General features: G+C 40.7%; 1 long non-coding RNA gene across 1 annotated transcript in view; it reads left to right on the top strand.

Annotated features, from left to right (window-relative positions):
• The window catches only part of LOC132689993 (uncharacterized), a 38,539-nt gene extending 28,463 nt beyond the window's left edge, over positions 1 to 10,076 (top strand). The window contains exon 5 of the long non-coding RNA XR_013552645.2: positions 9,920 to 10,076. This is a non-coding gene — a long non-coding RNA (uncharacterized LOC132689993). The remainder of the gene's footprint in view (positions 1 to 9,919) is intronic.
• The last annotated feature ends 4,276 nt before the right edge of the window (positions 10,077 to 14,352 follow it).

Genomic DNA, 14,352 nt, shown 5'->3' with positions numbered 1-14,352 from the left:
GCTAGGGTTAGGGTTCGGTACAGGGACGTCGCCAGGGCCGAAGCGATACCATTCTCGTGAATTCCATGGAGGGCTGAAATGTGGGCACATGGGCGGGTGTGGGTCTGGTTTAGAGTTAGTTTGAGAGTTCATGTTAGGTTTAGGTGTAGCATTAGGGTTATGTTTCTGTTTATGGTTGAGATTAGTTCCCAGGAGGTTCTAGACCCTGAACCTACAGCAGTGCAGTTGTCTCCCTGAAGGGCTGACTGGAGTGCAGAAGGAAGGGTACCAGTCAGCATTAGTCTTTGCGTTCCACGGCCCCACACCTATATCCGCACTCTTCGGTAGGCCTCAGGAATCCTCCCGTGCATCTGAAGCCCTGCTTTGGAAATGACATGGTGATGTTCCACGCTTCACACACAATTATCCTGCACCGCTTCTCAACCTATTGTGCCTGCTCTTGTCAGACTGTGGAAATTCCGTCTCCATATGCAGAAAGCCTTAGCTACAGTTAGGGTTTTGGCCAGGGAAATCTCCAGGGCTGAAGTGACACCAGTCCTGTGATCTCCCTGTATCGATGATATGAGGGCACATGCATGGTGCGAGTCAGGTGTAGGGTGAGTGTTAAAGATGAAGTGAGGTTTAGGTTCACGTGTATACCGTGGGTCACTGTTAAGATTAGGGCTTGGTCACAGGAGGTTCCTGGCTCTATACCCCCAGTAGGGCCATTGTCACCCCACAAGGCTGAGTAGAGGGGTCTAAGGAGGGTCCCAGTCAGGCTGAGTTTTGGGTGCCAGTGCCACTCCTCGGTTAGACCTCAAGAAGTCCCCTGTGGAGCTACTTCTGGTCTTTGGAAATGACATAGTGATGTTCCAGGTTCCATGCCACATAATCCTCCTCCACTTCTGGGCCCCATGTCCATCATGTCCTCAGACTTAGGAATTGGGTCCCCATTAGGAGAAAGCTTTTGCCAAGGTTAAGGTTCGTTCCATGGATGTTGCCAGGGCCGAAGCGACACCAGTGCTGTGATCACCCTGAGGGCTGAATGAGGGTCCATGCGTGGGTGCGGGTTATGTGTAGGGTTAGGTTTAGAGTTGGGGTGAGGTTTAGTTTGAGCAGTATGTGAGTGTCACAGTTAAGGTTAGGGTTAGGTCCCAGGAAGCTCCAAGCGCTGAACCTCCCTGGTCTCCCCAGAGGATTGTGTGTGGGCCTCATAAGAACGGGTTGTTCAGGCTTAGTCTTTGTGTTCCAGGATCAGCCTCGTGTGTGTGCCATCTTCAGTTGGGCCTCATCAGCCCCCTCGTGCTGCTCCATGCAGGTATTGGAAATGTCATGATGATGTTCGATGTTCCATGTCGAGTAATTCTGTACCGCTTTGGGCCATTTGTTTGTGGTGTTCTCAGAGATAGGAATTGGGTCCCCATCTAGAAAGATCCTTAACTAGGGTTAATGTTCTGATCAGGGACTTCACCAGTGTGGATGTGACACCATTCCTGTGTGTCGTGTGCATTGGGTTAGGGTTTGGGATTGGGTTTGGTGTTAGGGGTTAGGGTTACAGTTAGGGTTGGTGTTAGGGGTTAGTGTTAGGGGTTAGAGTTAGGTTTATGCATTAGGGTTATGTTTAGGGTTATGGTTAGTGTTTAGTGTTATGGTTAAGGGTTAGGGTTTGGAGTTAGAGTTCGGTTTAGGCATTAGGTTTGGGCTTGGGTTAGGCTTAGGTTTAGGGTTATGGTTTGGGTTTGAGAGTTAGGGTAATGGTTAGATGGTGGGGTTAGGGTAAGTTGATAGCATTAGTGTTAGGGTTTGCATTAGGTTTAGGGATAAGGTGAGGTCTAGGTCTAGGACTTGGGTTCGGGTTATGGGTGTGGAGATTCGATTAGCGGTTAGGGTTAGGGTTAGTGTTAGAGTTTTATGGTTAAGGTTAGGGTTAGTTTTAGGTTTTATAATTTTAGGGTTAGCAGGTAATGTTAGAGCATTAGGGTTAGGGTTTTAGGGTTAGAGTTATAGGGTTAGGGTTAGAGGTTTAGGCTCAAGGTTAGGGTTAGTTTAGGATTTGTTTACTCTCTCAGTTCGGTAGGGTTAGGTTTGGGTTTAGGCGTAGGGATAGGGACAGGGTTTAGTATTAGGGTTATGGTTAGGGTTAGCTGTTATGTTTAGGTGTTGGGATTTGGGTTAGTGTTAGGGTTAGGTCTAGGACCAGAAGTAAGTTATGTTTACACTCCCACTTGGAGCGGGGAGATGTTTATGCGTTGACACCGCCCTGCATCTGGGAGGGAGTGTGTTCATTTTTTTTTTTTTTTTTTTTTGCCCCTGTCTCTCTGCACTGGAGGTTGTTTTTGCCTTGCCCCTTTCTTGCTTGGCTCTGGACTGTTTCACACCATCACCCTGCCTATCTCGGTATGATAGGATTTCACGTACTGCCTCATCCGTTTTTGATGCATCGGGTGCATAGTTTTAATCTCTATATCATTTATTTCTTTTTTTATTTTAATTATTTTTCATTCTGTCCTTTGTGAGTTTTGTTTGTTGTCCTTTGTCTGGTTTTTATTTTATAAAGTTATGGCGTTTCCTTCAGTGTGTGTTTTTTTGTTTCTTTTTTTTCCTGAGCAGACTTGTATTGTTATAAATTTCCCTGTTAGAACCAGTTTTCCTGCTTTACAAAATTTTCGATTGTTGTGTTTTCATTTTCATTTGTTTCCATGTTTTTTTGGATTTTCTCTTTGATTTGTTGGTTGAGCCATTGATTGTTTAGTAGCATGTTATTTAACTTCCATGATTTTGTGCCTTTTCCAGATTTTTTTTCTTGTTGTAGACTTCTAGTTTCATAGCATTGTGGTCTGAAAAGACACATGGTATGGTGTCGATCGGTTTGATTTTGTTTTGGCTTGTTTTATGACCTAATATTTTATCGAGTGTGGGGAATGTTCTATGTGCACGTGAAAAGAATGTGTATTGTGCTGTTTTAGGATGGAATGTCTAAAGTATATCGGTTAAGTCCATCTGGTCTACTCTATCATTCAAAGTCTCTACTTCCTTGTTGATTTTCTGATGGAAATATCTCTCCATTGATGTCATTGGGGTGTTAAAGTGCCCTACTATTATTGGATGACTATCAATTTTTTAGTTTTGGACTGCTTTGTGTATTTGGATGCTCTCAGGTTGAGCACATATATGTTTAAAATTGTTCTATCTTTTTGTTGGATTGTATCTTTTATTATTATAGCGTCCTTCTTTGTCTCTTGTTACAGTTTTATTTTTAAATCTATTTTGTCTGCTAAAGGTATTGCTACTGCAGATTTCTTTTGAAACCTTAGTTCTATAATTAGTCTCTTGTAGGTAGAAGATAGATGGGTCCTATATATTTACTCATTCTATCACCCAGTGCCTTTTATTATGAAGAGAGAGAGCACAGGCATGGGAGGGTGGGGTGGGGCGAATGAGGGAAGAGAGAGACAGAGAGAGAGGGAGAGAGAGAATGAGAATGAGAATGAATCCTCACCAAGTTCCATGCTCAGTGCAGAGCCCAGTTGGGGCTCAATCCCATGATCCTGCGATCATAGCCTGAACCGAAATCAAGAGTCAAAATTTCAAGCGACTGAACCATCCAGTTGCCCCTATCTGTCACCCAGTGCCTTTGATTTGAGCATTTATTCTGTTTCTATTCAAAGTAATTGATAGACATGTACTTATCCTATTACTACTTGATATTGGTTATTTCTGATTTTTTCTGATCCTTTGTTCTCTTTCGCTTTTTTTGATTTGCTGGTTTTCTTCACAATTTCACTGTTGAAATTGTTTGTCTTTATACTCTGCATATGTATTAGTAGTGTTTGATTTGTGGGTATTATTAGGTTTGTACCTAACCACTTCTGCATATAGGAGTCTATATTAAGTTGATAGTTGTTTAAGTTTGAACCAGTTGTTTACTCCTCTCTTCCCCGTGTTGTAGCTATGTAGTGTTCCTATTTTGAAACCTTTCATATTGTGAATACCTTGACTGATGTTTTACAGATATACTCATTTTTATTGCTTTTGCGTTTCACACTTTAATATTGTCACTTTAGGTGTTTCTTTTCCACTTAAAGAGTCCACTTTAACATTTCTTGCAGGGGTGGTTTGTTGATTGTGAACTTGCTTAGTATTTATTTGGGAACCACTTGATCTCTCCTTCCATATGAATGATAGTTTGCTGGATAGACTCTCTTTGGTTGCAGATGTTTTCCATTCGGCACCTTTACCAAACCGTGCTGCTCACTTACGGTTTCAAAGTTTCTTCTGAAATACATCCAGTGATAACTTTATGGGGTTTCCCTTGAAGGTAACTGTCAACTTTTGTTTTCTTGCTGTGAAAATGTTTCTTTATCACGACATTTTGGGTTTTAATTACTATACGACTTGGTGTGGATCTGCTTCTGTTGAATATAATGGGGGTTCTTTGTGCCTCCTGCTCTGGATTTGTTTCCTTCCCCGCATTAGGGAAGTTTTCATTTATTGTGTCTTCAAATAAATTTTCGGATTCTATTTCTCAGAGTTCTGAGAATGAGAAATAGAACAGAAAAGACCTATTGAAGGTTCTCTGATGAGTCACTGGATTTGCATGCGTGGAGGATAGATTTGAGACTCAAATGAACAACCTACCTTTAACTTCTAAGAACTAGAAGAAAAAAACAATCTATGCCCAATGTTCTCAAAAGGGAGAAATTAATCCATATGAGAGTGGAAACCAATGAAACAGACCATGAAATCAATAGAAAATATGAAGAAGACAGTGGGTTTTCAGAAGAGTGAAACAAAATTGTCAGGACTATACATAGACTATGCTAAGACATAAAGAGGACCAAATTCAAAAGAATTATACATAAAAGAGAAGATACTATGCCTTTTACCAAAGAAACATAAAGCAGACAAAGTGGCGACTATGGCCGAATTAGATGACATAAAAATACCTACCTACAAGAAATGGATAGGTTCTTAGAAACACACAACCTACCAAGATTGTATCAGGAAGATATAGAAGGTTTGCACAGACCCATTAAAGGAAGACTGTATCAATACAAGAAGATAACCATGTAAGTAAATTGAATCAGTAATCGAAGTTCTGCCAAGGAAGAAAACCCCAGGACCAGGTGGATTCATTGGTGAATTTAACCAAACGTTTGTAGAAGAACTAACAGCAGTCCTCTCACTGATTCAAAAGGAATGAACACCACCAAACTCATTTCATGAGACTAGAATTACCCTGGTAAGAAGCCAGAAAGGATACTACCTGAACATAAATCTATAGGCCAGGATCCCCGTGATGAATATAGATGAATAATTCCCAGTAACATACAGGCAAACCAAATTCAGAATCACATGAAAAGAATCATTGACCGTGATGAAGGGTTTTTTCCCTGTAAAGGCAGTATGTTTCAGAAATGCAAATCAATAAATGTGACCCCTCACATAATTGAATGAAATAAAGATCAACCAGAAACCAGACTCTTAACTATAAATAGCAAATGGAGGGTTACTATAAGTGAGGTGGGCAAGGGCATGGGTTAAATGGGTGATGGGCTATGGAGGGCGCTAGCAGTGAGCATCACTGGGTGTTGTATGTAAGTTATGGATGACTACATTCTATACCTGAAATTAACATACACTGTATGTTAACCAATTGGAATTTAAATAAAAACTTGAAAAAATAAATACTAAAGAAATGCATACATAAATTTAAACTAAATACATTTTATTTTTTTTTCAATATATGAAGTTTATTGTCAAATTGGTTTCCATACAACATCCAGTGCTCATCCCAAAATGTGCCCTCCTCAATACCCATCACCCACCCTCCCCTACCTCCCACCCCCCATCAACCCTCAGTTTGTTCTCAGTTTTTAAGAGTCGCTTATGCTTTGGCTCTCTTCCACTCTAACCTCTTTTTTTTTTTTCCTTCTCCTTCCCCATGGGTTTCTGTTAAGTTTCTCAGGATCTACATAAGTGTGAAACCATATGGTATCTGTCTTTCTCTGTATGGCTTATTTCACTTAGCATCACACTCTCCAGTTCCATCCATGTTGCTACAAAGGGCCATATTTCATTCTTTCTCATTGCCACGTAGTACTCCATTGTGTATATAAACCACAATTTCTTTATCCATTCATCAGTTGATGGACATTTAGGTTCTTTCCATAATTTGGCTATTGTTGAGAGTGCTGCTATAAACATTGGGGTACAAGTGTCCCTATCATCAGTACTCCTGTATCCCTTGGGTAAATTCCTAGCAGTGCTATTGCTGGGTCATAGGGTAGGTCTATTTTTAATTTTTTGAGGAACCTCCACACTGTTTTCCAGAGTGGCTGCACCAATTTGCATTCCCACCAGCAGTGCAAGAGGGTTCCCGTTTCTCCACATCCTCTCCAGCATCTATAGTCTCCTGATTTGTTCATTTTGGCCACTCTGACTGGCGTGAGGTGACATCTGAGTGCGGTTTTGATTTGTATTTCCCTGATAAGGAGCGACATTGAGCATCTTTTCATGTGCCTGTTGGCCATCTGGATGTCTTCTTTAGAGAAGTGTCTATTCATGTTTTCTGCCCATTTCTTCACTGGACTACTTGTTTTTCAGGTGTGGAGTTTGGTGAGCTCTTTATAGATTTTGGATACTAGCCCTTTGTCCGATATGTCATTTGCAAATATCTTTTCCCATTCCGTTGGTTGCCTTTTAGTTTTGTTGGTTGTTTCCTTTACTGTGCAGAAGCTTTTTATCTTCATAAGGTCCCAGTAGTTCATTTTCGCTTTTAATTCCCTTGCCCTAGGGGATGTGTCAAGTAAGAAATTGCTACGGCTCAGGTCAGAGAGGTCTTTTCCTGCTTTCTCCTCTAGGGTTTGGATGGTTTCCTGTCTCACATTCAGATCCTTTATCCATTTTGAGTTTATTTTTGTGAATGGTGTGAGAAAGTGGTCTAGTTTCAATCTTCTGCATGTTGCTGTCCAGTTCTCCCAGCACCATTTGTTAAAGAAGACTGTCTTTTTTCCATTGTATAATCTTTCGTGCTTTGTCAAAGATTAGTTGGCCATATGTTTACAATAGCATCAAAAACAATAAAATTTATTGGAATAAATTTAGCCAAGGAGGTGAAAGATCTCTACAGAAAACTATAAAACTTGTGTGCAGAAATGGAAGAAATTCAATTTGCATGGAAGAAACAGAACACACAAGTCAGTGAAAAGCCACCCCATGTCCATCTGTAGGGGGAATTAATACAGATACAATGTCCATACTACTCAAAGCCCTCTAGAGATTCAGTGCTATCTCTATCAAGACTCCGATGCAATTTTTATGCAATTAGAAACACATTTCCTCAAATGTATTTGGAACCACAAAAAGACCCTAAGTAGCCAATGCAAGAAAGGACAAAATAGGAGGCATCACACTTCTTGATTTCAAGCTACATTCTAACACAAAGAAGTCAGTTATGTCACTGGCATAAGCACACACATAAGACAATGGAACGGAAATTCAGAGCCCAATCTAAACCCAAGCATGCACAGTCAACTAGTATTTGACAAGGGAGTCAAAGATACACAGAGGAGAAGAATAGTCTCTTGAATAACTGGTGCTGCGAAAATTGGATATTCACATGTATAAGAATAAAGGTTAGCACTGTATGTTACACCACTCCCTAAAGAGTGAAAGGAAGAAACATAGAGAGATGTGGTTAGAGAGAAACAGTGACAAAGAGGAAGTACAAAGAGGAAGGTAGACACCTACTCGAGGTATGTGGATGGCGTTAGAGGCGTCAGGGGAGAGGGGATGTATGAGGTGGCTCTGAGTGCTGGGGCAGAAAGGGCTTGTATCATGGGCACCAGAGTTCCATGACCCCAAGACTCCAACATCCCTGCAGAAGCCATTGGAATTGAACAGATGGGTATCCCTCATTTCTTCTGGAACTGTGAGGCTCAGCCTCATGTTCTGTCATGGAGAGGGATGTCTTGAGGGAGATTGTGCTGCTCTTTGGCAGGTATACTCCAAGTCTGCCCTGTGGGGAGGTGTCCTGGGGCCATCTCTCTCACTGCCCCAGGCCCTGTTGGACTTCCCCTCTCCCCCACAAGCTGGCCTTCCTCAAGTTCTGAACCCAGGCATCAGGCATCATGTTGTCCCCAGGTCCTGAAGTCTGTACCTGGCAGAGGTGGACTGCTGATATTGATAAAAAAATTGACAATAAGCTCCATATCCTCCCTCTGGGACCAGCGGTGTGCATCCCAATTGTGGGTTGCTATCCTCTCATCCACAACTAATCTGAGGATTCCAGAAGGTAGGTGAACATTTTAAAACACTCTAGTCTTCTCTTACATCAAATTCAAAGACATTTTCTTGTCCCAGCTTTCTTTTAATGCTGAAGAGATGGCAATTAGTAATTGAAGGCATAATGGTCCTATAGGTATATGACTGGTGGACATTATTTCATCCATCCGTGTCCCTAAAGCACGTTTCATTGGAAATATTAGCCAAGGATACATACTGTAATTTCACAACTGATTCAGAGCTCCCTGTAAGTTTCTTTCTGACCTTGTCACATATGTGTCATCAAAGATATTATTAGTGACTTTTCAGATAAGCTCTCCACATCAAGATGGTCATGTTAGAGAATCTGGTATAAATGGAATTACACAAATTCCAAATTAGGAATTATTTTTCATTTTTAATGTTTCTTTTTTTGAGAGAGAGCTCGAGCTGGAGAGGGGGGAGAGAGTGGGAGATACCGAATCTGAGGCAGGCTCGAGGCTCTGAGCTCTCAGGACAGAGCCTGACACGGGGCTCAAACTCATGGACTGCAAGATCACGACTTGCGTCAAAGTCGGACGCTTAACCGACTAAGCCACCCAAGCACCCCAGGAATGATAGTTTATTGGCAAAGAAGGAGAAATTAAAGATAGTGTAAAGGATGTCTATTTTTAATTGAAATATTGTTCACACATTTGTTGTATGAGTTTTAGGCATACATTGTAGTCATTCCATATGTCTATAAATTATATTGTACTTAAGCACAAGTGTAGCTATCCTGTGAAAGCATGCAACAGTATTACAGGATTGACTCCATTACATTGGCTCTCCCTTGTATCCCTAGGACTCATTCATTCCATAGCTGACGCCAGTATCTCTCTCAAAGGTGTTCATTCTTTATCTAACCTAAGTATTTTGGTGGTAAACACAATTACCGCTTGCTCAGCAAGTGTAAATTGGCGGTCTATTTTTCTCTGAACATTGCTTAAAACATTACAAATGATGTCTTTACGTTAATAAATTCGGTTTCATTCTTCACTCACAAGAAAGGAGAAGGAAAAGATTTCTTTGTGTCCCAGGCCCTGTCATTAAAACCTTTCCCAATGTGGAGAACAGGTTTAGTTGCCTTCAGTGTCTCAGCTGAGCGACCAGGGCCTTCCACATTGCAAGAATGCCCATGATGGCCAACAGAGAGAGCTCGAGCACCACAGACCGGGAGAGGCGGGTTCCTTTGCCCAGGCAGTGATGGCCAGCAGAGGGCGCACCATCGGCTTTTCTGACCCAGGGCACCTCAGAGCAGGAAGGGCTTCTATTGCTCCCAGAGTACTCAGGGCCTCTGCCTCTGCCTCAGTACAGAGAGCAGAGCTGCATTTCCAGCAGGGTGTGCTGCCCGCCCCAGGGGAGATCTTGGGAGCTTTGCAGCAACCTGGCATCTCCTGAGTAGCCAGAGAGAATTTGTCTTATTGTACTGAGTGCTGAGGAGTGGGCGCTGGGTGGCTTCCCTAGGCAAGCTGGTTGCTGAGCTGCACAGGCCCTTGCATTTTCTGGGCTGTTCCCGTGTTTCATTCCTCCCCTTCCCGGACAGTATTTGAACAAGACATGTTTTACTAAAGGTCTCGTGGATTGCGGAGTCCCACGACATCACCTCATCGATGCAGTCGGTGGTTTGTTCCAGATTCAGGCTTGTTTCCGGGAAGAAACCCTGACAGAAATTCAGAAGAACGGGAGCTGCATTCCGTTAGGACATAAATACATGAAATGTTCGTCTTGGGAACTCCTAGAAGAATGAGCTGGGACCCACTTTCCGAGGCCTGCTGGAACCAGTGACCGAGGTAAGGGCACAAACTGTCCCCCACATCATACATGCTTTTTAAAAAGTTTCATGGTTATTTTTCCAACCTAATTAAGTGATTGCAAACTGCAGAAAACCTGGTAGGTACCTGTCATTAACGTACGTTATCTTGAATTTAAATTGCAGTGAGTAAAGATACAGTGTAGTATTAGTTTCAGGTGTAAAATACAGAGCAACCCTTCCCCATGTCATCCAGTGCTCATCCCAGGTGCACTTCTTAATCCCCAGCAGCTGTTTCACCCATTCCGCACCTTGCTCTGGAAGCCCTCAGTTTGTTTCCTAGTTAAAAGTCTGTTTGTCACTGTCTCCTCCCCGCGCCCCCCCACCCCCGCTTTGTTTTGTTTTATATCCATGTGTTAGTGAAATCATCTGGTATTTGTCTTTGTCTGAAAGGCTTATTTCACCCAGGATAACATTCTCTCACTCCATCCAGCTCATGGCAAATGACAAGATTTCATGTTTTTACGGCCTAATAATATTACATTCCATATACCACATCTCAATTTATTCATCAGTTGATGGATGCTTGGATAGTTTCTGTAATTTGGCTTTTGTAAAAAATGCTGCTGTAAACATCACAGTGCATGTATCCCTTTGAAGATTTTGTATTCTTTGTGGAAATACCTTGTAGTGAAATTGCTGGATTGTAAGGTACTTCCATTTCCAGTTTGTTTGTTTGTTTGTTTGTTTGTTTGTTTGTTTGTTTTTTGAGAAATCTCCATAATGTTTTCCAGACTGGCTGCACCAGTTTGCATTCTTACCCACAGTGCAAGAGGGTTATTCTTTCCCCCACATACTTGGCAACACCTGCTGTTTCATCCTTCATTGATTTTAGTCATTCTGACAGATGTGATGTGTTATCGCATTGTACTTTTGAATTGTATTTCCCTGAAGATCAGTATTGTTGAGTATTTTTTCATTTGTCTCTTGGCCAGGTATATGTCTTCCTTCAGGAAATGTCCATTTTTGTCTTCTGCCCATTTTTAATCAGATTTTTCATTTTTTGGGTGCTGTATAACTGTATATATTTTGGGCACTAACCCTTTATCTGCTGTCATTTGCAAATATCATTCTGTAGGTGTTTTAGTTTTGTTGATTATTTCCTTGGTGATGGAAGGTTTTAATTTTTATGAAGTCTCATTATTTTTGCTTGTGTTTCCCTTACCTCTAGAGATGTATCTACAGACATTTGTACAGCCAATGTCAAATAAGATACTACCCGTGTTATCCTCTGGGATTTTTATGGTTTCAGGTTTCACATATAGGTCTTTATCCATGTTGGATTTATTATTGTGTATGTTGTAAGAAAGTGGTCCATTGTTGTTTTTGTTTTGTTTTGCAGGTTGCTGTCCAGTTTTTCCAAAACCATATGTTGAGGAGCCTTTTTTTAAGTTTATTTACTTATTTTTGAGAGAGAGAGAGAGAGCATGCAGAAGAGGGGCAAAGAGAAATGGAGACAGAGAATCCCACGCATGCTCTGCACTGCCCTGAGATCATAACCTGAGCTGAATTCACAATCACACGCTTTGTTGGCTGAGCCACCCCTGTGTCCCAAGACTATCTTTTTTTTCCATTGGATGTTCTTTCCTGCTTTGTTGAGAATTAATTGACCATATACGTGTGAGTTCATTTCTGCGTTTCTATTCTATTGATCTATGCCTCCGTGTTTTGTTGTTGTTGTTGTTGTTGTTGTTGTTGTTGTTGTTTTGCCAGTACAATACTGTTCTGATCAGTACAGCTTTGTAATATAACCTAAAGTCTGGAATTGTGATGTCTCCAGCTTTGCTTTCTTCTTCAAGTTTGTTTTGGCTGTTTGGGGACTTTTGTCATTCCATACAAATTTTGAGATTATTTGTTCTTGTTCTGTCACAAATGTTTTTGTTAGTGTGATAGGGATTTCATTACATGTGTAGATTGTTTTGAGGGGTGTAGACATTTTAACAGTATTTTGTGCTTCCCATCCATGAACATGACATGTATTCCATTTCTTTGTGTCCTTTTCCATTTCTTTCATCAGTGTTTCATAGCCTTTAGAGTACAGGTCTTTCACCTCTTTGGTTAGGTTTATTCCTGGTTTCTTGTGGTATTTGTGAGCCTGTCAATGGGATTGATCCCTTACTTTCTCTCTGTGTTATTTCATGATTTGTGTTAGAAATGCAATACATCTATGTAGCTTGATTTCTGTATATTGTGACTTGTGGAATTCATATATCAATTCTAGCAATTTTTAAGGGAATCTTTCATGTTTTTTATAGAGCACATCATGTCAGCTCCAAATAGCGAAAGTGCTACTTCTTCCTTGCCGATTTGGATGCCTCTGATTTCTTTTTGTTGTCTGAGTGCTGTGGCTAGGGTTTCCCGTACTATGTGGAATAACAGTGGTGAGAGGGGTCATCCCTGTTTTGTCCCTGACCTTGGAGGAAAGAGTTTCAATTTTTCCCCATTGAGGATGAGATGAGCTGTGGGTTTTTCCTAGATGACCTTTATTATGTGCAGGTAGATTGACTCTCAATGTACTTTGCTGAGGGGTTTTATCATGAATGGATGTGACATTTTGTCAAATAGTTTTCCTGCATCTGTTGAAAGCATTGTATTGTTCTTATCCTTTCTTCTATTACTGTGGTGCATCATGTTGATTGATCTGTGAATGTGGAACCACCCTTGCAGCCCAGGAATATATCCCACTTGATTATGGTAAATGATTCTATTATGTATTGTTGACTTTAATCTGAAGGTATTTTAATAAGAATTTCTGCATACATGGTCATCAGGCTATTGGGCTGCAGTTTTATTTAAAAAAATTTTTTAACATTTTAAAAATGTTTATTTCTTTCCTTTGAGTACATAAAAGCGAGGGAGGGGCTCAGAGATAGGGAGAGAGAGAATCCTGGCCATGCCCCACACTGTCATGGCAGGGTCCAACATGGGACTCGAACCCACACACCGCAAGATAATGTCCTAATCCGAAATTAAGAGTTGGACAGTAAACAGCCCGAGCCACACAGGCGCCCTGCCAGTTTTCGATTTTAGTGGAGGTTTTATCTGGTTTTGGTATCAGGGTAATGATGGCCTCATAAGATGAATTTATAAGTTTTCCTTCTTTTTTATTTTTCATAATAATTCGAGGAGAATACATATTACCTCTTTCTTAAATGGATGGTAGAATTCATCAGTTAAACCATCTGGCCCAGAACTCTTGTGTTGGGGGGAGATTTTTTTTATTACTGATTTGATCTCTTTCTGTTTTCAGATTTTATGTATCTTCCTGTTTCAGTTTTGGTAGTTTGTGTGTTTATAGGAATTTGTCCATTTTTCTCAGAGTGTCCAATTTGTTGCATATAGTTGTTCATAATATTAACTTCTAACTGTATTTTTGTGGTGTGGACTGTTATTTCTCCTTTCTTATTTGTGATTTTATTTATTGGAGTCCTTTCTCTCTTCTTACTGAAAAGTCTGCCTAGAAGTTTTCATGTTGATTACTGTTTTCAAAGAACCAGCCCGTGGTTTCATTGATTTTGTCTAGTGTCTTTTTGGTTTGAATATACCTTATTTCTGCCTGAATCTCTATTACTTCCTTCCATCTGCTGTTCTTCTTCTGATATGTGACCTAGAATATGATCAACTCTGGAGAATGTCCCATGTGCGCTTGAAAAGAATGTGTACTCTGCCATTTTAGTATGGAGTGTTCTAAATATATCTGTTAAACCCATCAGGTCCAGTGTGTCATTCAAAGCCATTGTTTCCTTGTTGATTTTCTGTTTACAGCTTCTGTCCATTGATGTGAGCGATGTGTTAAAGTCCTCTACTATCGTTATATTATACAAAATGAGTTCCTTTATGGTTGTTGTTAAATATTTATATACTTGGTGATCGCATGTTGGGTGCATCAAAATTTACAATCATTGGATCTTCTTGTTTCATTGTCCCCTTTAGTATGAGATAGCGTCCGTCTTCATCTCTTGTTATAGCTTTATTTATTTATTTATTTATTTATTCATTTATTTATTTATTTTAATTTAAGTCATAGTTGACATACAGTGCATTCTCAGATTTGGGAGTAGAATTTGGTGATTCATCAGTGCTCATCACAACAAGTGCTCTCCTTAATACTCATCCCACATCTAGCCCAGCACTGACCCATTTCCACCCATCAACCTTCGGTTTTTTTCTCTAACATTAAGAGACTCATGTGGTTTGTTACCACTCTTCTCGTTTCCTGCCCCCTTCCCATGTTTTCATCTCTTTTGTTTCTTCAA

The sequence above is a fragment of the Panthera onca genome, chromosome E2 (genome assembly GCF_046562875.1).
Source record: "Panthera onca isolate mPanOnc1 chromosome E2, mPanOnc1 haplotype 2, whole genome shotgun sequence".
Classification (NCBI taxonomy): Eukaryota; Metazoa; Chordata; class Mammalia; order Carnivora; family Felidae; genus Panthera; species Panthera onca.
Note: the sequence above shows the minus strand (reverse complement) of the source record. Positions and strands in the feature narration are given on the sequence as shown.